At 36.6% G+C, this 6,608-nt stretch overlaps 1 long non-coding RNA gene across 1 annotated transcript; it reads right to left on the bottom strand.

Moving 5' to 3' along the window:
- Nucleotides 1-621: 621 nt before the first annotated feature.
- Nucleotides 622-4,976, bottom strand: LOC114615698. The gene is made up of 3 exons (XR_003710504.1): nucleotides 4,789-4,976; nucleotides 2,651-2,792; nucleotides 622-1,165 (listed from the first exon to the last, which is right to left on the bottom strand). It is a non-coding gene; the product is annotated as an uncharacterized LOC114615698 (long non-coding RNA).
- Between the last annotated feature and the right edge of the window lie 1,632 nt (nucleotides 4,977-6,608).

Raw genomic sequence — 6,608 nt, 5'->3', positions numbered from 1 at the left:
TTACACGAGTAATTTATTAGCATTTAATATGTTTATGTTGTTGTGCATGTTATTGCTGGAAGTTCATCTTGCAAAAAACTCCATGTTACAAATACTGTTTTCCCTCTCTCTGCATTCTCCCTTCTGTACGGTATACAATCTGACGATTCTTTCAGTTAGATAGTAGAGTATTTATAATTTTGGGATCATATTATTTAACTTAGCATAGTGTCCTGAAATAAAACAGTTTTAGAATTCATTTTCTGGAATTGAAGAGTGGCTCAGTGGTTAAGATCACTCGCTGCTCCTGCAGAGGACCTGTGCTTGGTTCCCAGAACACATATGATGGCTCATGGCTTTCTGTAAGTTGAGTCCCAGACATTCTGATGCTTTCTTCTTACTTCTGTAGATACAAGACAATCTCATAGTACACAAACACAGGAAAAGGACTCACATACATAATATAAAATAAATAAAAAAAATTCAAAAGAACTTCTTATCTCTGACTAAATTTTATTTTGATCTCATGTATATCCAATATTTTATTTATTCATTGCACTTGCGTGCACTGGTTTTTACCATCTCATGACTACTATGGATGTTGTAAGATGATCATAATTATAAATGTATTATATAAATCTCCTGATATTTTAGCATCTTATTTTCAGGAGTCAAATGTTTAATTTAAGTGAATTAAATTAAATTTTAATAAATGTAGTCTCAGGACAGCTATATAGATGACAGGGTTGAACTACCTATCCTGAATTAAACCTTAGAATCTACATGGTGAATGAGACAATGTAATCCTATAAACTGCCTTATGACCACTACACTTGTACCATGGCATTTCCCTACATCCCTTAAAATGTAACCAAAAAGTTCAGTGTAGCATTCAGAAGAAACGTATTTTAAATGGTAATTCAAGATGGATATAGGTAAAGATAGATACATATTAGTACATATTTCACACTCATAAAGAAATAAAGTAAACCCAGGAGTGATAGCTCAGTTGGTTAAATAATTCCTTTGCAAGCTGCAGGACCTAAGTTTGGTCCCTAGAATCCATATAAAAAAGTTAGATGTGATGGCAAAATCTTGTCATCCTAATATGCTGGAGATGCAGACACAAGTAGACCCCTGTGGCTCAGTGGTTATTTGTGGCTTACAGGCCAATGAGAGAACTTATCTGTTTAAAAAAGAAAACAAACAAACAAAAAAAAAACCAAATTAACCTTGTTTCTGAAGAAGTTGGTTTGTGGTCACAACATGCATAAGCACATACACACATATATACATTCACAGAGAGTCACTCACCCAAAGATGAAATAAAGATTATGGACAAACTTGACTTCATCTTATTGGTAGAACTCTTTATCTTTTTTATTTTCAAAATGTACTAAATTGACTTTATAAATGAATAAACTGTGAGCTACAATTTGATAAGGGAAATGTTTCATGATATAAAAAAAAAATGTTCCTACCCAGCACCAGCTAAACTCTTCTAGAATGTAGAGAAAGAGAAATTATGACACAAACCGTTCTTTGTCATGGACAACAGGCAGTGGAGAGACATTAAGTAATATATAAAACTCAGTGATGGAGAAACATTGATCATCTTTGGAGGAAGAAATTGACAACAATTTCCTGTAAGGCCATGAAAGGGGTATTGGTTTTTAGTAGAAATGCTGGCTAGAAGTAGCCCTGAGACCTTGCAAGGGGCGGGCATTAATTCTGCTGTGCTCCTAGAATCTAGGATCTTTTTTAGTCACATAGGACAATGCAGCCCCTGTCAAAGAGCACAAGTAAAGAGTATGACTACAAGCCTCAGCCCTAGAGAGATTTACATACTAATGAGATACCTGAAGGCCAGAGGGCATAGCCAATTAAACATTCTTCCCCAGACCCTCCCCACTTTTCCCTCCCTATTTAACTCAGATCTGCCATGAGTTTGATGGTGGGCACACATCCAGATTCAACTATCATCCATCATGCCAATAAAGCCATTTTGGAAACCCACAGACTCTCTGGGATTGTTGGGGGCCTGCTGTCTTGTGGCTGTCGTGAAGGATGTCTCTGCATTCCAGCCACAAAGACCCACAATTTCCCAGTCAGTAAATTTATGGAGAAATACGAAGCACCTTAGACAGTGGAGCCTTGCAAGATCCTTCTAGATTTGGCAGAAATTGGAACAGTAAATTTTTGGCAGATGGAAGACTCATTGCCATGATGTTGGCATAAGAATAAAGACAGCAACAAGATAGGACATGTCATACAAAAATGCTACTAAGCAGGGTGGGTGGGGTTGAGGATAGACAGAGAGGCGCGTATCACATGACTCCAGAAACTTGATTAAGGCATTTACACAACATCCATGGGAAATAGGAATGTATTACTAAAAAGGAAGGAGGGAACATTAGGGTAAAGTAACTCTTTGCTGGAATTTACCACAGTGTCACGTCCCTTCCTTTCTTTGTTCTACGTTCAACTCCTTGTGAGGTGAACCCATGACAATCCTGACAGAACATGTGGAGAATGTGCTACTTTCAAAGTGCACATTTCCACCTAGGCACTCTACTTTTCCCACTTCTTCATGCCATCTTCTGGATCCATCTGAACCACAGATCCAGAAGCATCACTCCACCTTGTCCAGGTGCAGTCACCACACACTCACCTTGGACTTCTGGGTAGAGGGCCATGCAGAGCAGAGCCCAGCGCAGTGTTGTGGATGTTGTCTCTGTACCAGCAAAGAAGAGGTCCAGAGTGCTGCAGATGAGGTTTTCTTCATTGAAACTTGTAGTAGTCTTGTCTGGGTACTGAAAAAAGGCAGGATGTGTTTGTTTATTCAGAGATTTTAAATTTGAAAAGATTCATATATAAGGATATTCCCATTGACTGCCTCATGAAACATTTTCCTGTCCCAAATGCTACAAGCTAACTAAAGCATTATGGCACTTGGGTGGATGGAAATCACTGCAGCTATTTCTTCTGATTGATTTTAAGAAAACCTTTGTTCAGTGATAAGAAAATGGGATAGAAAAATTATATTTGTCTTCTAGTATCAGCCACCTCACTAAATAAACATGTGGCCTAGGGTACTCATTCAACATTTCTTTTCATCAGTTTGATAAAATAAGAATAAAAAGCACACCTTAAAAAGCCATTTCAATTATGTGAGATACCACAGGTACATACATAGTGAAGACTCAACAAATGATTTTGTTGATACCAGAAAGAATCAAATCAGCTCTCTTTGTTCACTGCTTCTCTGCTCTGACTAGTAATCTTTTCAGGACAAGACTTTTCTGATCCCATCAGTTATTTTTATGACACAATATCATCTTTACCAGCTTCCTCTAGAAGCATAAATTTGTTACAATTGCTCATAATACTGATGGTTTAACAACTGGGTATGACAAGTAATTATTTGTCTCTACCTCTGAGGAAAAAAGTACAACATCGATTTTATCTATATTATCCAAAACATATGAAATAAAAGAAAGGATGAAAAATTACTGTTCTGCCCCTGGTCAGTGAAGGAACCCAACTTATTCAAGCTTATACCACTGATCCTGTGATATGTGCCAGTAAGAGGCTTGGTGAGCTTAATTTTGTATATTTTGTGATATGGTTTGAATCTTTAATGAAATTTCAGAATTACTACAGGTTCATGTTTTAAATTCTTGGTTCTTAGTCATCTGTAGTATTTTTGGAGGTTCTATAATATTGGGATTGGGGGTAGCAAGGGGAGGACTCTTAATGTCCAGGCCCCAGATCTTAACCTTGGTCCCTGCTTCTTAATGTATCATTGTGTGGCCAGACTTCACCATAGGCTTTTTGCTTAGCTTCTCTAGCATTCCTTCTTTGCAGTGATGGACTCAATTTCTTGACACTATGAGCCAAAATAAATCTCTTGTGCTGTTTTTTTGCCGGGTATTGTCATAGTGATGCAAAAGTAATAACCACAGCAAACTGGCCACTGTCTAGCCTCTTGTGTATTACTGGATGTTTTTTATGGGAGTTAGAAGGCCTCGTCTAAACATTAAAGTTAAACTTCAACATTCTGCTGTATTTTGTTTTGTCCTGCAGTGGTGAGTGAGATGCAGTCAGTAACTGGCCCTGGAAAAAACTTGCAACAAAATTGGACTCTGAAGCTTAATATGAACATTTATTTATGGCACAGCTCATTTACATATGGATAAAAGCTAAGAGAGACACATATAAAGATAGTATCTGTCATTATCATGGTCTCCCAACAAATGGCTTAGAACTCTATTTTTAATGACCCTAATAATCTTAAATAAATGCCACCATATATTTCATAAGTACTATATCCTTTTAATTTTCCTGTAGTGTGCTAAGTAATTATCCACAGATGTGCATCTATTCATTTAAGTGCATATTCCTTGATACTTCATAATAAACCTTGTAAGTATGAATTATTTTCAAAAACAGAGACTATACTGAATTATTCTTATAAGAGGGAGCTCTTCAGAGTCAAAGAGACAAAATATAAAGATGGAAGCAGTGGTCAGGGAGAAATTGATGCTGCAGTCTTAGCATTGAAGATGAAGAAAAGAGGCATAGCAAAAGGGATCTGTGTCCTGTAGAATCAGAACTGAGTTCTCCCTATTTCCATACAAAGCTTTCCTGGCCAACAGGCATACAAGAATTATACAGTACTGTGATGGAACACATCTGTGCCATGGGAAACCAATAAGCTCAAGGAGACATATTGCAGAATCAACTGAAAACCACTAAACTGCTGCTGCTTCTGCAAGCAGAAAACAACACAGCAGATATCTTCCCCACCTTTGCCATTTCCTTGAGGAAAGCATCAATGAAGTCTCTCGGCTCATCTGGGTCCCAGTCTCTCCGGTGATTGTTAATAATATCAGAAACAAACAATTTCAGTTTTCGCCAGTTTCTGAAAAGTGTTTGGTGTGATCCAGGAAGATACTGAAGTATCCTTGGAAAGATATTGTAGAGCTGATTGGGAAATATAAGACAATCAGGGAGACACATGGTGCCACATTTCAAAACAGTCTTGTCTTTCCCTTTGTGTCTTACAGTGGGATAGTGGAGCCATCTTGACTCCTGTTTCACTCTCTCTATATAGCTCCACCCTCCACAGACCTTTCAATTTTACCAGCAAAGGACTTTAACACCCTAAACTGAATAGAAGAAGAGGCTCCAATTATACGACTGGGTGATTAAAAGAGAACATGAAAACCAATTAATTGTATATATTCCTGTTAAAATAGGAACAAAGTAAAAGGCATAAGGATAGTAAGGCAGATCACACTGCAGCAGTGCTGTGCTAAAGATCTGTCATTATTTAAAGAGGACAAAAATAATTATTCCAAATATTAGTTGTTCAAAGCTGTTGATTTTATTTAGATGCATTTATTTTGTTTTATGTGTGTATGTTTCGCATGATCCTGGTGCCCACAGAAGCCAGAAGAAAGAATTAGAGCTCCTTGAACTGAAGTTATGGGTTGTTATGAGTCACTTCAGATGGTGGGAAGTGAACTGTGGTCCTATGCAAGACCAGCTAATACCTGTAACTACTTAAGCCATTTCTCTAGCCTGACAATGATCAAATTTTAAGGCAAGGACTAAAGTGATAGAAAATTATAAATGTGTAATCAGTTTATAGTTGGGGATGTTAAATGAGAACATTTAATAAGTTAAAACACAAGAAAACTCAGATAATTATAAGCTACAAAATAATCCCAAATTAGTCCTCATAATTTAATAATTTAAAAATATTTATTTTATTTTAAATTATGTTTGTGGAGAGCAATTAATTCAGGAGTTCAGGAGCCTACTGAAGCCAGAAACATTGGGTCTCCTGGAGCCACAGATGTTTTGACCATCCAACATGAGTGCTGGCAACCAAATTTGGGACTTTGCTGGAAAAAAATTTAGCAGTGCATTCCATGGAGTAGGCATAACCTTTCATCATCCTAATATGTAAACAAGACAAATGTTGGCTGTGTTTTCAATACAACTCTGGTAGACACCAGACATTTACCCATATAGACTCAGCAATAACACAAACAAAGGGCAAGAAAAACCCCATACATTCACTTGCCCTTCTCCTTCATGAATTTAAATTAAAGTCTCTAATTCTGGATGAACCACAAACAAAGCTGATCCAACATCTTTTTGCTGTTGTTGTCCTTTTTCAATGTGATCCATTATTTTTCTACACACTTAGCAGAATGTTCACTTTATTTTCATTAAGAAATTTTAAATTTAAAAATGTTTACATTTATTTATTTATTTATTTAGTGTGTGTGTGTGTGTGTGTGTGTGTGTGTGTGTGTGTATCTATGCTCACATGACATGGTACATATCTAGAGGTCAGAGGATAACTTGAAGGACATGGCTCTATTTTTCTACCCTGTCAATTCCCAGACTCAAACTCAGGTTGTCAGATTTTGCAGCAAGTGTCTTTATATGCTGAGAAATTTTACTTAGCACATTTATTGATTACTTTCTCTCATGTATTTATCTAATTACTATTATGCCTTAATTTTTGGCAATAGAATTTCTTTTCTTTAGTTTCATTTTCATTTTTCATTTGTATTCTATGCCTTACTTATTTATATCTTGAATTTATCTTA

This window comes from Grammomys surdaster, unplaced genomic scaffold, assembly GCF_004785775.1.
Source record: "Grammomys surdaster isolate TR1022 unplaced genomic scaffold, NIH_TR_1.0 133204, whole genome shotgun sequence".
Taxonomy (NCBI): domain Eukaryota; kingdom Metazoa; phylum Chordata; class Mammalia; order Rodentia; family Muridae; genus Grammomys; species Grammomys surdaster.
Note: the sequence above shows the minus strand (reverse complement) of the source record. Positions and strands in the feature narration are given on the sequence as shown.